General features: G+C 33.6%; 1 protein-coding gene and 1 long non-coding RNA gene across 2 annotated transcripts in view; one reads left to right on the forward strand and one right to left on the reverse strand.

Annotated features, from left to right (window-relative positions):
• The window catches only part of LOC111087156, an 11,894-nt gene extending 4,262 nt beyond the window's left edge, over positions 1–7,632 (forward strand). Inside the window, exons 2-3 of the long non-coding RNA XR_002611880.1 lie at positions 1,238–1,248; positions 7,621–7,632. This is a non-coding gene — a long non-coding RNA (uncharacterized LOC111087156). The remainder of the gene's footprint in view (positions 1–1,237; positions 1,249–7,620) is intronic.
• The window catches only part of LOC106464996 (inactive tyrosine-protein kinase transmembrane receptor ROR1-like), a 160,846-nt gene that overhangs the window by 21,306 nt on the left and 123,711 nt on the right, over positions 1–15,829 (reverse strand). The window lies entirely within an intron of this gene.

Here is a 15,829-nt window from a genome sequence, read left to right on the forward strand (position 1 = left end):
CTCGACAAATAGTGTATTTTCATAATGTATTATTCAGATATCCGACGAATTATAGATCATTAGGTAAACATGGTGTATTCAGTTGTTCACTGGCATAGATAAAATTGTTTCTACAAATGTTCTTGAATAACAAATAGTGTCTTGTTCCCTAAAATCCTTATATATGTGTCAATGTAGTTAGTTATTCACTTGCATAAATTCAACTGTTTCTACAAATGTTAATGGATAACAAATAGTGCCTTGTACCTGGAAATCCTTATATATGTGTCAATGTATTTAGTTATTCACTGGCATAAATTCAGCTGTTTCTACAAATGTCAATGTATAACAACAAATAGTGCCTTATACCTGGAAATCCTTATATATGTGTCAATGTAGTTAGTTATTCACTTGCATAAATTCAGCTGTTTCTACAAATGTCAATGGATAACAAATAGTGCCTTGTACCTGGAAATCCTTATATATGTGTCAATGTAGTTAGTTATTCACTTGCATAAATTCAACTGTTTCTACAAATGTCAATGGATAACAAATGGTGCCTTGTAACCGAAATCCTTATATGTGTCATATATTATTATTTTTAATTAGATTTTTTATAAATTTGTTGTTATTTCCAATTTACTGATATTATACACTGCCATCCATATTTTGTTTTATTCGGGTTTTTTCCATAACTGCCACTGGTGATATTCTTCCTGTCTCTTGGTGGTATTGCTTGTCAACGACCCCTGCCCAAGTTATACTACGCATTATGACGTCGTATGCTACAGGCTATGCTTAGTAATATATATTCTGTGTTATAATGAATTAAAACAAGATTACAATTTATACAATTATTATATTAATTTTGATAATTAGTTGAATAAATACAAATACAAATGTGAAATAAAAATAATAACTCATCACAACTGTGTATGTTTGTTCTGTATTTGAACTGTCAGGTTTTACCGAAATAATAAAACTGTTTGTTTTTGTTTTGACAATTTTTAAAGTCTTTCCTACACTAATATGTGAATGACGTAATCTACTTAGTCAATATTATGTGTTATTTCTATGACTACTAACATATGAACAGTATTACTAACGTATTAAAATATCTCAGATAAAAATAACTGGAAGCAGCCTATCTCTAAACAATAATTTATATTGCAGTAAAATGGTCTTTCATAACTTTGTTATAGGAAGAAGAGATGAAGCCTTTTCAGAGCTCTTACACTCAGTTTAGGTGGAAACCTAGTTACTGTTTATGTAATCTATCACGGCTGCTTTCAATATATTACTACCGTTATCATTAAACAAAAGATCGATGTAGACAAAACAAGACTTATGCGTAAAATACGCATACCAACATGCTAAATGCAGCAGAATTAACCTGTATGCGATTTTTTGGCGACAGTTAATATTATTTCGCCATCTTTGTCCTAGAAACATCACTGAATCACGTGAACTACACTTATATTTCCCTGTTTTTGTCTGTAAAATGTAATTCAAGATGTTCTAGGTTCGGGAACGAAAAATATAAAATTCACTGGCTTTTCTCGTTTCCCTGACCAGAGGGAATTGTGCGCTTAATTTAGGTTCATCATACTTTTTTATTACTTATGTGAAGGCTGGTTTTGAATACATTATAATTTTCATTTGAAGCTTACACTTCAATGTGAGGCTAGTTTTGAATAACGTTACTAACTTTCCTTTGCCGCTTACACGTTAATGTGAATGAAAAAGTAGTGTTATGTTAAAAACATTTCTTTTTGTATTTATTATTGTTTAATAACGGTGAAGGCTAACTTGCAGCTACCCACCCATATATGTGTGTATAGAACTATTTACTGACGCGTGTTCCATGGCTAACACCACACATGTTAGATAGTACACCGGCTTGTGAGATGAGTAGCCTACTCACTCATTCCTCCGCGTGTAAATTTAAAAGCGAGAAAAAATTGCGTTGTAGAACAGTTTTATACATATATTTCAAACGATTTTATAATAATAATATAAGTTATATTCCAGTTTATCTAAGTCTTCATTCATTTTTCTCTCTCTTGGCTTGGTGGAGGGGAGGCGATTCTTGAAATTGTATAATCACTAAATGGGAAATTTCGTTGTTTCTTTGGTTCCCATGAGATTCCCCTATTTGAGAGTGGTTGCTGCCACTCTCTTTACACAAATATAGTGATAGCTCCCCCGCATCCTGCACCACTGTTGTGTCAACTCCAGAGTTCTCCTTTAAATGTGTATTATAATTACAAGAGGTGAGAATAAGTAAACAGTACCAAATATTTATTTTTGAACACGCGTTTGCAAGCAATTTGATCCATTCACGCGTGCAGCATGCGTCAATTTTATCTTGAAACCTGCACGCTTGTCGGTAACGGATGTGATCCAGAGTGTCTTTTAATTGGTTAATCTGAACTTGCTCATTCCTACCTTTACGCCTGCACATATGCGTGCAGCAACTAATTCGTACTTCTTAACTTTCTATAACTTAAAAGTATCTAGATTTTAGAAACTCAATAACTTGACGAATACAGTATTACTAGACTCGGGAAAATGTCATGCAGCTTAAGCTTTGTTATGTAATCAATTATAAATTATCCGTAACACTAAAGCTTAATTTAATAACATCACTATCTACCAAAAAAAAAAATTGAGATTTATTTTGTTTCAAAATGTTTTCGAGCATAAGAACATCTATTTAATTTAAACAATTCTCCAGTACAAGCTGTATTTGTAGTGTCATTTGAATGCATTATCTTGGTGCATTCACTCACATGGTAAAGGCAGTAAGGGTTCCAAATATCTCTAGAAAGGACTTTTTATTGGGTAATTTCGGGTGTGAAATGCTGTGAAAACCTTCAAAAAGGAACAATTAATCATCATCATTCTTAATTGAAGTCTTTTCACTATTGGCTGAACACAGGAGTAGCCCAAGATACATCTGAGAAATTCATAATACATTCACAATATTATAGTAAAAAGTATCCTAAGACAATTTTGTCAATGAGTCCACTGTAGTTAAAGTGTTGTAAAGGACAAATATACTTACAGAACCTAGTGTAATTTCAAAATTCTCTTCTGTTCTTTGGATAGACATACAAAATAAATAAGTATTAAATGAAATATAATCAACTGTATTCTCGTGATAATTTCAACTTTATTCAAATATTGTTTGTAAATGTCGTTAATAAGATATGTTTAAACCAATGTAATTAACTCTGAAGTAAATGTATTGCTATTCCCACATAGGAATAGGTATAAAACCCCCACAAGTACTAAAATAGAGGGTGCATAAAAACCTAACAAGTCCTGAGAGAGGAAGGTTTGGAAAATAAATAGTTCCCTACATATGAGATAATTTTTCAAACGTAGAAGAAACATGGGTCTCCCCTAAATATAGGGAGTTATGAGTCCGGAATGTATTGTATTGTTGGAAATTTCGTTGTTGTTTTTGAAGTGTTTTCTAAATATGGATTTTATAATCCCAAAGATATAAACAAAAAGTCTGAAGAACGTATTTAACTTTTTAAAAATAATATTTTATTCAAACGGAAAGAAAATAACTAAATTATCATACTAAACGTTATAAAAATAGTGGTTAGCGTGCGGGTGTGTGAATCCGAAAGTCCATGGTTCGCGTCCCTTTGCCACGAATTGCACTTCGCAATTTGAAGCCGTAGACTGCCCTTGTGTAGTTTTCGTTAGATACATAAATATTAATTTGGGTGCATTAGAGCAAAGTTACATTGGGCTATCTGCTGTGTCCATCGCTGGGAATCGAACCCCGAAGTTTAGCGTTGTAAGTTTGTAGACTTATCCCTTTCCCAATGAGAGAACTCAACATATAGAAGGGTACTGTTTAGGATAAAATTGGGTTAATAAGCAATCAAAAATTACTATATCGTTAATGTTTTCTGTTTGTATGTTATATTCAATTTATATTTGTATAAAAAAAAACATTCAATATACTCGTACAACGTCTTATCTTATAATATAATTCACTCCTGGATATGAAAATATCCAATAACTTAATATCGTAACGCCAGTAGTCAATATAATTTCAGGTTAAATGGAGACATCTGTATTTAAAATTGTCCTCAAAATAGGAGCAATGGAGTGAATAACATCCTCAAAATAGGAGCAATGGAGTAAATAACAAGTTTAACTTATAGGTTTGTCTAAAAAGACTGAAATGTACTACTTTATTCTCAACGAGAAGTCTTATCTATGCTTTTCGTTTACAGTTTTCTTTATGGGAAATTTGAGACATGGTGTATTTATAGATAGATTAAGGATATTTCATTAAAAGATGCCATAGAATAGATTCTTATTCATACGTCTTGGTAAATCAATAAAGAGTGCAGTATAACATAGTTTTTGTAAGATTTCTTTTTCCTTTAGTATACAAATATATAAAATTCTATAGTGTTTACACTTTTATTTAGTGAATAGTTGAAAAGAGGCAATCTTTGTATATTGTGTTGCAAGAGAGTACATTTCGTTCGTACATGTTTTCCTCGTTATTTTCAAAACTAAACTTAAAAATACGCTCTTCTTCTTTTCTTTTTTTTCTTTTTTTTTGTTTCCATCTATCTCCCTTTCAGTGCTGTTAAACTTCTTCAAGCTGTTCGCTAATCCTCCATGGTTCAAAGCTGTTGACATATCGTCTGTAAACCACTGCTACTCAGAAAAGAAGGATTTTGTTTGTTAATAGTTAAGCACAAAGCTACACAAAGAGCTGTCAATGCTGTGCCCACCACGGGTATCTAAACCCAGTTTTTAGCGGTATAAGTCCGTAGACTTACTACTGTGCCACTAGGGAGTAGAAAAGCAATAAATAAAATATATTGTTTATATTTATATAGCAAGGTATCGTAAACTTATTCCTTCTAGGGAGTAAAAATGAAGAAAACGTTCAAATTTACGATCACATCGAAGTGAACAAAACAAAGATTACCTGATGATTTTGACGTCGAAAATACTTTAAAAGTTAATGATACTTTCAACTCTACGCTTTAGCAAAGTATATTAGAGGAGGAGTCAGCAAAGAAAGATTTAATACTTCGTTTCCTAGTTGATAGAATCTTGGCAGTATTTATACTACAAAATATATTTAAAACACTTTTAATAGAGCGTCTAATAAAAATTAGTTTTTGGTTTTTGTTATGAAGAAACATATTACAATATATTTACATAAATCACGATCAACTGTAATTTACATTCTCGAATGCCCCCCAGTGGCACAGCCGCATGTCTGCGGACTTACAACGCTAGAAACCGGGTTTCGATACCCGTGGTGGGCAGAGCGCAGATAGCCCATTGTGTAGCTTTGTGCTTAACTTCAAACAAACAAACATTCTCGAATAAAGTGGACTAGAATAACGAAGGCTAATATCGTTTGATATTGTAGTTACTGTACGGGTTTTCTAATCCAATTTAAGTTGTAATATGGTTTCGTCTTAAACTTTACACTACTGAAGAAACCTAATACTGACTCTTATGGGAAAATTCAATACCCTCAGACACTCTTATGTAATTAAAAAGTATTCATACAATCAAAAACTATACAAAGTGGTTGGCTTTTCTTTGAAAGGGAGGGCAGGTTATCCCTGTAGTAGAGCTCTGAGTTCGAAACAAAATATTTCTCACACTTTAAGTTCAGATGCGTTATAAGTTTGGTAAGCTGAATAGTGAAAAACACAAAACCGGTAGGTTGTGTTATACTTGACGCGTAATATATAAGTTATTTCAATGGATTTTCTTTTGGAACATGTCACACATATAAATCGGTTATTTAATACCAGAACCAGGTGTGAAACTATTCATTTTTCGATTACTGTAAACACGTTCTTCTACGATAACCACCTATATTAAACATGGAACGCAATTCACATGAATTTTTATACTGTGTTATTATTCTGTCTCTGACAAATACAAAGAAAACAAGCGGAAAGCTTGTAATTATAATCCTCTTAGAATAAACTACTGAGGCAAGTCCACGCGCGATTGTTTCTAGAATTGGAAAAGACTGAGGGAAGCAGGTGCGCCTCTTCTTTTCAGTTTGTTCCCGATATTTTTGGAAAGCTAAATAAAAAATATATCTATGTTTCCTAACTATTAAATGACAGAGTAGAGGGAACTAGCTAATACCATCCGCCACCAGCTCTCGGGCTACGCTAATCGAATAACAGGATTTGGCTGTTTGGCCGTCCATCACACTTACAAAGTAGCAACGGCTTCAAAGTGTGGAGCGCGATTATGCGGCAACGTAACGCGAACCAAGAATCGTCAGATCCACAGTCTAGCATGCTAACCACTATGGAATAAAAACTATCTTTAGCAGTAATATTGATTACATTAGGAATCGATGAGAGGCCACGTTCTAACATAAACTTTTACGGGATCTAAAAATATTAGTAATAAAATAAATGTAAATCTGTGATAGTTTTTTGTTGTTGTTGTTGTTTTTAATTTCGCGCAAAGCTACACGAGGGCTATCTGCGCTAGCCGTCCCTAATTTTGCAGTGTAAGACTAGAGGGAAGGCGGCTAGTCATCACCGCCAACTCTTGGGCTACTCTTTTACCAACGAATATAACATTATAACGCCCTCGGGGCTGAAAGAGCGAGCATGTTTGATGGGATGGGGATTCGAACCCGCAACCCACAGATTGCGAGTCGAGTGCCCTAACCACCTGGCCATGCCGGGCCATCTGTCATAGACTTTATATAATCTGTTGGGTGGTGGTAAATCAACCTCTAATTGTTTACTTCACTAAAGTTTTCAAAACTGATCTAGCAATAAGCACTTAATTATATTTAAAATATATATCATAATAACAAACGGTATTTGGTACTTCCCTACTACCGAAGAGGTGGAACCTAGAGCCCTCTGTTACATCAAAACTATTAAAGGATGATCAGAGTTTGTTTTAACACCTTAGCTATAACAATACACAACTACCGCTATGAATTCATCTCAATGACACCTCCTAGTTTATTTGCTTGTTGGAAAGCACAAAGCTGCGCAATGGACTATCTGTGTTATGCTCATCTCGTGTATCGAAACCCGATTATTGGTGTTATAAGTCTTGAGACTTATCGCTGAGATACTGGGAGGCTTTTATAATATTAATAAATACAAACAAGTGCCAGCCGACTAGCCATGTGATCCTAATACGCAAATGCATATTATCAAACCCATGTCCACCAAACATCATATAGAATTTCAGACCTTGCAATGTAATAAATGATCAGAAAACGTTTGCTAATAACACGTAGGACCATCTAGGACACTAAAGCAAATCGTGCATCTACATCTCATGCTTAAAATGAGTGAGGCAATTTGAGATGCTGAGGTAATATGGTCCACTATTCCATCAAATCTGCTTCCAATTCCCCAACACTGTTTGGTGAATCACGTGCTGACAAACATCTTTCTAGAACATCCCATATACGTCGATCGGATAAAGTGGTGAGCGTGTTGATCAATCCATTTGCACGGGGGGAGCGTGTGTCACCATCCATTAGAAGATGAAAGATCTGATCAACTGTACTCTCGTATGGAAACAGTAATGATTGTAAGATGGAATGGTATTCATAACCTCATGCCATAACACATATAGATCATTGTGTCACCAATACTAATCCCTGCCCAGACCAGTATTTCAGCATCGCCATACGAGTATCCTTCCTTCGTGAAATTAGGGTTGGATCTGATTCCAGCCTTTCTCCAAATACGTCTCGTATATATAGCTACAGTATAAAGTGTGTATGCGTTTTTCGTCTGGAAATAAAACATTCACCTCTTGGCACCATTGAAAACATGCTATTTTCTGGCGATGGGTTAAAGCAACGCACACCATCAGTCATTTGGCATAAAAATCAACTTTAAGAAGCCTCTTTCTTTCTGACTATTTGCATACTGACTTCTCGTCCAATTGCTGCTTCGAACTGTTGATTAAGCTGAGAAGCTGAAGTCCACCTATTGTCTAGCAGTGGTCGCCTTGCGGGGATTGTCGATAATAATGTAACTTGTCCAGGTATTCAGCTGGTTAACTCCCCTGGTGGTCTATAAGCGCTTCGCACACTTGGTGAGAATTGAAGCCACTCGGCGACGACTTCATTTGTTTGATCGGCTTCTAGCTTGTTCTACAGACCATGAACATCTCCAAATGTATTTACATAACTGTTGCTCAAACTTTTAAAACTGTGTATCTCTTGCCTCTACATAACACTGAAATATGCATGTCAGTTCACGTGACTATCCACGTGACACTTGTTCTGTACGTAAACTAGTTGAGGGAAGTCACTGACATTATTTTATTAATAGCAGTTAGAACATAGAATACTCTGATTATTCCTTAATTACCTTAATTGTGTTGAAGTTTTTAACATAACACGAACCATATATATATTTTTGGTCAGACATACAAAAGAAGAAGAGATGCAGAACAAGACTTTCTTTTAGTGATATTTCTAACAGCAGAAAAATTAATTCTAGCAAAAACAGATTATTCAAAGGGTCTTCTAAATGCGATACGTATTAACGGGTATGAATTATCAAAAACTGTATATCTAAAGATATATAAACTGCTGCTCACTTACACTATAAATTTGCACTGAACTAAACTATATAGCTATTGTGTATCGAAAAATCTGCCTCATTTCTTTATATATATATATATATATATATATTGTTTTACAAGGAAAGATACCTTTACAAGTAAAAAAAAATATTTTCTTTATTGTATACATTCTATTCAGTTGTTGTCTGGGTAAAAACGTATTTGATATCCATATTACATCTGAATACTAAATGTTTGTTAACAGTAATGTTAGAACAGTTTGTGATATCGAAAATAAGATCTCCCTATTTCTTATAACTTTGTTTTTATCACCATCTTGCTGGTTTCTCTTAGTTACATTAAAACCTCCTTGTACTACACTTCCGAAGGAATTGGTTGATACCCAGTAAATAATGTGTCTGGCTGTAGTTGTGAAGTCATGCCGCTGAACGTGCTCTGCACTTTCAGCTGTAAGAAGCGTTAAAAACTGATAATCCTCCAGTTATTCGGTTCAAAGAGCCGGATAAGGTTTTTGTCTGGTTACCTCCTATGTGGGTCATTTATTTCAAAATTAGAGACAGCTATACCTGAATCTTAGAGATCTCTGATTTGACTGTTTAGCCCAATATTTACATATAATGTATATATATATATATAATCAAAATTGTTTTTAATCTCGTAGCGTAGTCGCTGTTCCCCAAGATCTAAGTTTAATACCAAAGAATATAAAACATCTGTACTATGGAAATAATTCATTAATCTCAGCAAATCTGAGTATTTATTATTAAAGTCTAAGTATCTATCGAACTTTGTATATTTCTAAAAATTATCACTGTATACATCTATTTTATTGAACCATGACTGTTATACAGAATTTAACTGAAACTGTCAATACCTCAGTTAAATACAAACAAAAAGTAAGCGAAACATTCATCCAAAACTCTTTTTCAAAGTAGCCTAAAATGGTTCACATAAGATATTTCATAGTGTTATGACGCGGTATAAGCCAGACGCGTACTAGTTGTATTTTGTTGTTACTTTCAAAATAACATTTACTCAATACTAATATTAGTCGAAAGATATATATGGGTTTAAAAGGAACTAAAACCCTTATAAGTTATAGTTATGAAAGTTTATACAACTAGCACACCCAAAGATATCAAAGAATGGTTGAGAATCATTCCCCTTAGAGAGTTTCTTCATAGAAGTGTCTACCATCTCGTGTATTACCCAAAACTTAAGGAACGATGGGGCTCATAAAGTCTTCTAACAGCCCATTTTTTTTTTTCATTTACAATGGGTCACCCGATACTTGAGGGGGAGGGAGGATTTAATCTTAAATATATTTACCCTTGTTGTACTTTATTATCATATATTATTTAATTTTAGAATCAACTTATTCTGTAAGTTAAACAATTATTTTAAGCCTTAAAACTACGATATTCTTTTTTTATGAGATTCGTCATTAGATGTTGTTTTGTTTCGGACAGCATCTTTTATCTGGAATTTCTTGCAGGTTTCTATATATCTTTATCAATTTTCGAATTATTTCTTGGCGTTGTTCGTGCATAAGTGTATGGATTCCACATTATATTTAACAACATAGTGTCAAACTCAGCAAGATCCTATGTTTGAAAAGTTAACAGTTTTCAGAGCCTTTAGATTATTAATGCCCATTTCATTCAAGTTTCGGGTATATCCATATAGATCATAATATACCAGTAGCTCTATATTGGATTTGTCATTTTCCTTTGATAAAAGGATTCTAAATGTATCCTGGTACAAGCTCTATATACTCATATATATATAGACAGAGAGAAGGCGGAGGAGGGGAGAATAGCACATATCTCATCAGTCATGAGGAAAGTCTAAACATAAGCGAAAATTTTTTTGGATGAAAAATAGCCCACATTAAACAGATTTAAACAACAATACACAGAATTTGGTTTGAACTCGAATACCAAATAATAATTTTACGAATGTTTTCACAAGTTCAATCGTCTATAGGGTAAATGAATCTAAAAGAACGTGTATGTGAACCTTACTCAGGATTAATCCAGTCTTGTTCTAACACCCGTATACAGTGACAATGTAACAACAGATATTTTCAGATATCAATATCGCAATATCTTCGTTCTATAATTTCCTCTCTTAATTCACTGAAAACAACTTTAAAGGGATTTAATAGCAATGTGAAATAGCAGTGACTGTTTTCGTGCGTCATACGTGATTAATATAACGAAAGGAATAATGCAGCTCTGTGAACATCCAGAGATGGCAAGTTCAAAGAGACAAATCCACTTCGTTTCTTCTCGCTCCGATGTTCTTTTTGCTCTTGATTTTTCTCGCTCTACTTAATCATATGTTAACTTTCCTGTCTTACGACAGATTTTCTAAACTTTTAATGGCCAACTTGTTCGTTTATTTTAAACTAGCTGAGCTTTTTATCACCTTTCCTCATTTTTCGATGTCACCATGACTACTGACTGTCTGTTTGTGTTCTCTACGTTCTTTTATCTATCTACTTCACCGATTTCTTTCCCGTTTAGTTAAGTTGCTATTTTAATTTTTTTTCACTTGTTTAATGTCAGTTCTTCACTGCATAGTTAGGATAAAACACCCTCCCATCCGATTTATTCAACGTTTTCTCCACCCTTCCTTTATCTTCGTCTTTAAATGTCCCTTCGACCGCTGACGGGGTAATGTTTACGCACATCGCAAACCAATTCGCTGCTTGTTTCCGTACGCCTAATGCTAGGTAATAACGGCAGACTGTCCCAAGCCGCGATTTATAAGTAGCTAGGTCGGCGAAATCTTTAAGGAAAGCTACGAAGAATGGAGCTGAAACAGCAAGATAGTGGAGAGACTCGGAAGTTTGAATAGCGTTATCGAAAACACATTGGGTTTCTAACGACACTGGGAAAAGCCTCTTGTAGAGACTTGAAAATCTCTCTCAAGAACACTTTAAGAGCTAAGGTAGAAAGAATACAAAGAAGAACACAGTTGAAGAAAAAAAAGAACAGCATACAGAAAGTACAAACCTACGTACTTAAAGACAGACAGATAGATAAATAGATAGCAAATTCATACTACTCGTAAGTTGTAATGGTGCCATTATTATTCACATACAGTGGGTTATATATATTAACGTTTTAATTTGGAGTAGACAGATTTGTTGTTAAGGAAATAGATATATTAATGACATCTACATTTGAAGATGGTGCCAGTGAACGTTCTTCTTAGCAATTCAGATGTGTAACACAGTGCAGCCAGCATCCCACTTTGTGTTACAACTTTCATTCCGACGTTATCAAGCAATATTCAGAAAGCTATAGAAATATTGAGGCTGATTACACTTATAAGACGCTCGCTCCCATGAGAACAAGACGAAATGAAATCTTCTGTAGCTTTAATGAGATGGAACGCGTCCAACGACGAGCCACGACGACACTACACTGTCGTTTGTCAGTGTCACTTACTGGGCTATCAGGTTTGGCAACGATGAGTGAAATGCGTTTTCTACATAACGCACGACACACATTCCTCGGATAATGAAACGTATCTGGCAGTTTCTCCCAGCAAATTAATTTTGGATCTTTGGTTGTTAACGTGTTTGTTACATTCAGAAATGAGTTATCAAAGTTGATGTTATATTCTGTTATATTTAAGTTAATGAAAAATTACGGAAAAAGAAAGATCGTCTATAGAAACATGTGTTATCTATTTATAAACATTTCACTCTTTAGCCATACATTCCCATCAAGTGCTTCAACTACGAGATTATAAGGACATTTACTTAGACAACAAAGAAACATAGGTGTAGAAGATCCCACACCTATAGTTGATTCACTGATACCTCAGTAATTTGTTCTCTTGTTGTGGCATATTACAATACAATTATTCAAACAGATATATATCAATAATACGCTGGCATTTGTCTGTCCAGAATTTTTTTCGCAAATGTTTCAATCAAACGCTACAAATCTCATATCGTTAGAAGGGCTTCTGTTTGAGGAGTCCGGATTGCACATCGGCTTTTCAAGTCAGAATCACCTTATCTGCTTTGTGCTTAGTCAATTTTTTTAATACAGCGAGCATGGTAAACGATGGCATAATGTCGTTATCATTACATGACCACTTGGCTTCGATTTCAACATTATTTTTTATTTGCAAAGTATTTCATACAAACAACACTTAACCAGTGTGTAATTTCCTAAAAAATGAACATTACACTAAATACAATTTCTATGAGCTTTCTCGACCTATTTAGGTCTAAAATACGCATGCGCAGTTCGTTCAAAACCATATGCACATCTCCATGTGAACACGCATTCAGACGTTTCTGCATGTTCACCTAAATTTGCCTTCATTACAACTTACTTTATTTTCCAATTATTTAGCTTCGGTTTGTGTCATAGACTGCTATAAACACTTTTTAGCTACTTTTTTTTTTTACTACGGGTTTTATGCTTCGTTTTTGTAAGTTTCTTTGTTTGAAATCCTGTTTCATATTCTGTACACTATTATAAATACCATTACTTTATTGTTTATTTCACGTGTGGTTTTATTAAATAAAGTTACGTCTACGTGAGTTTGTTCATCTTACAGTGTATTTTTTTTTCAAACAGACCAGGATTTATCGATCTAACATATAACGCCTGCAAGAAAGTGTAGCTTAAATAGCCTACGCGAAAATGATAGAATAAGGAAAATTCAAGTGAAGGGCATAAAAACTACCGCAAATTTTTTGCGGGTCGCGGCTGGTATATGTTTTGTGTATTCTAAGAATCACAGAATTCTACATGCAACAACCAACAATAACACAATTATACGTATTATACATTTATATATATATATATATATATTTAAATTTTAGACCTGCTGTATATGATTATATGAAATTAAGATTGTAGATATTACTAAGTGTATTTTGTCACACAATATAATGTGCTTCAATTTTAATTCAATTTCGCGTGTCAGTATCTTAGATATGATAATATTTATTAATACAGTTATAGTGAAAGTATACTAAATCAGTCTGTTCAGTGACGTCATTGTTCCATATCCCCTATTAAATATAATTTAGTCATATTTCTATTTCATTCGTAGTAAATGTTAGCATAACTTTACGTTCTAATGAAAATTTGATTAGATATATACCAAGTGAAACATCTCATACACCTTGTAGTCAATACGTTTCTAGGGAGATTCGATCAAATAAAACAAGGTTCTATGTTTGTTTTAGCACTCCTGTCATCTTCATTTGAAACAATTGTGAAGAAGTTTAAAGTAAATCATCGGTGGTTCAGTAGTAAGCATGAGGTTTTATAATGTTAAAATTCGAGGTTCGATTCATCCAGTAGACACATCACAGATAGCCCATTATGCAGCTTTGTGCTTAGCAACAAACATAATTAAACTAATGACCATCGAATACAAGGAAATAAGCAAATTATCCAATTGAAAAAATTGTGTTAATTATATATATATATATATATATTTATATATATCTTAATATAAAGATGATCCCTTATGAGTGTGAGTTAGCATCCATCACCCAGAGTTGGCTGGCTCGATTACAGTAATTTTTTGCATGGTACCTGGACTATTTTGTTATATAATGTTTACCCAGGAGGATAAAAAGCCTCCTTTGTTCTCCTTTAAACTTTTGACTTTGACACAAGTACTTAATCAGTTAAATTAGTCAATTATTACCTTCCACAAAGCAGGGTATACAATTAGCATCTAATGAGGTTATTAGAGATTTAATAACAAAAGAAAAAAGGAAGAGTAACATTATCTAACGTTGTCCGTTAGAGAATTTTTGCTTCCTTTAAAAAATGTTTTCTTTTTTATCTAATCCACTAAGTTCTACAATCCCCCTGGTGTATAAATTGAAGAAGAAGTAACTGCATTTCAAGTGATATACCTCATATCGATGATGTCAGACTAAAAATGCCTAAAGGCAAAAGCAAAACTGCATTACAGCACGTACCTGCACTGATGTATTGGATAGACTAAATGAATACTAAAAGCACATGTCGAAACTCGTTACATGCTCTTTATGAAGTATGCCTATTATTAAGATAATACAATTTTATCGAAAATTACGTCTTAAGTTGAGCAAAAAATCTGCTATAGTATCACATGTTAAACTAGACTAAAATATTACAGTACAACAAGACAGACTTCATATGGTATTGCCGATAGAACAAAATAAACTTGACATAGTAGGAGATGCAGAACAAAGACAATGCGTATTGAACCTTTATTGTGTTAAATATTAACATGATCATTAAAATGAGGAACTAACTCATGTAAAAAGAACGTTAAAGATTCTAAAGAAGAGATTAAAAGTATAGAAACAATAAAAACAATTTTTAAAGTTTTCATTCATATAAAAACTTTAAGAGACGAATTAATCAAGTTCAAACTAAAAGTTTCTAATCATACGGATCCATCTTCTCTCGGATCACTTTCATTACAAAGATTCTTTGAAATCTAAGAATCGGGATCGACTCATCTCGTTTCCACTGGAAAAAAAAAACTGGAGGAAATCGATTAAAGAAGAAAAAACAGTAAAGGAGAGTAAAGAAAAAATAGTTCGCTTGCGGATACAAAGAAGTAAATCGTTTTATTTTTCCTTTTGTTACTGCTAGGTCTATTTATACTTAATCAGCATAATTCATTATTCAAAACTGCGTGAAGTTTGTGTAAAGGGACATACAAATCCGTCTCAGGTGTCGTAATTAACTGTTTCCCGAGCAGATAAACAAGCCTGTTGACAGCAATAACCAATCTTGTTTTAACTTACCCACTGAGTATCTTTAATGTATAATAGTAAAACAATGTTTACTTGTAATTTGACATGGTTTAAAATTAGATACTAGAGAAGATCACTTCACTGGAGTACATTCAAATAATGGTAACATAAAGTTAATAAACTTCACTGTTTAGATACTAGAGAAGGTAAGTACACTGGAGTACATTCAAGTAATGATAACATTAAATTAATAAACTTCACTGTTTAGATACTAGAGAAGGTAAGTACACTGGAGTACATTCAAGTAATGATAACATTAAATTAATAAACTTCACTGTTTAGATACTAGAGAAGGTAAGTACACTGGAGTACATTCAAGTAATGGTAACATAAAGTTAATAAACCTCACTTTCTGATTACCGTTATTTTCGGTGTATAAGACGCACTTTTTTTTACCCCAAAATTTGATGTCAAAATCTGCTTGCGTCCTATACATCAAAGGTA

This window comes from Limulus polyphemus, unplaced genomic scaffold (genome assembly GCF_000517525.1).
Source record: "Limulus polyphemus unplaced genomic scaffold, Limulus_polyphemus-2.1.2 Scaffold1805, whole genome shotgun sequence".
Lineage (NCBI taxonomy): Eukaryota > Metazoa > Arthropoda > Merostomata > Xiphosura > Limulidae > Limulus > Limulus polyphemus.